The following is a 1007-nucleotide window of genomic DNA, read 5'->3' on the forward strand; positions in this document are numbered from 1 at the left end:
TATCCCCTTTGCTGTGAAAACCAGTGAGTAGCTGAATAAGAACCAGAGGTGGGCAATCTATGTGTCAAATGATCTCAATATTCACTATACTGATGTAGCAGATAGATGATGATAAAGAAGAGTGACAACCTTTTTTTAATTTACCACATATTAGGCTCTTGTTAAAGCAGGGACACCAGGTCAAACTGACCAAACAACAGATTGATTATACCGTCTAGGAACACAATCACTTGATTATTTAATCTATTCGCCCCTTATTATTATCAGATCTCAACATCTGAAGCTGAAGTTGTAAAACACAGGAAACTCTTATCATAATATTTACACCACATAAGGAGGAAACAGAAGTCTGTTTTTAAGATTTTATTAGAAAAAGAATCTGAATCAAGAAACTAGAATCAGCAATGAACAATAAAGACGACACAATAAAAATAAGACTAACACTAAGAGTTTAGGGAATAATCTTCTGAGGAATGACTATTAAGTAATTACTTTGAATGAGGATTTATTAAGATAAAAGACGGCAACAAGTAATACTTTAATAATCTAAGATGAAGGTGATTATTAGTTTATCTAAACCAAAAAACAAATTGTTTGGATTTTAGGATTAATGTTTTCCTTTTCTTATCTGCACAAGAATTTGGAATAGTTTAAACTCTTTCAGTAAAAAGCTTAGTTTGGAATTTGGGCAGAAGATGATATTAATTCTGCCAGATTATCAGATTAGTTTTGATTAAATATCAGATTGGAAATAGATGTTATTTATCTATTAGCATCAGTTAAAATGAAATAGCCAGACCCAAAATGGCTTCTTTTATCTCTCTCATCACACAGAGGTAAAGGTGCTTCACTGGATCAGAAGCTGTGGATGGCCAGTTGTCACTTCGTCTTTAGGGAACTTGGAGGCTGCTCAGGCCTCAACAGGACCACGACAAGGAGGCAGGTTAGGCCCAGAGCCTGTTGAGGGTCAGGGGTCAGATTTCCATCCAAGGTCATTTGAGGTTGTA

The sequence above is a fragment of the Kryptolebias marmoratus genome, linkage group LG22 (assembly GCF_001649575.2).
Source record: "Kryptolebias marmoratus isolate JLee-2015 linkage group LG22, ASM164957v2, whole genome shotgun sequence".
NCBI lineage: Eukaryota > Metazoa > Chordata > Actinopteri > Cyprinodontiformes > Rivulidae > Kryptolebias > Kryptolebias marmoratus.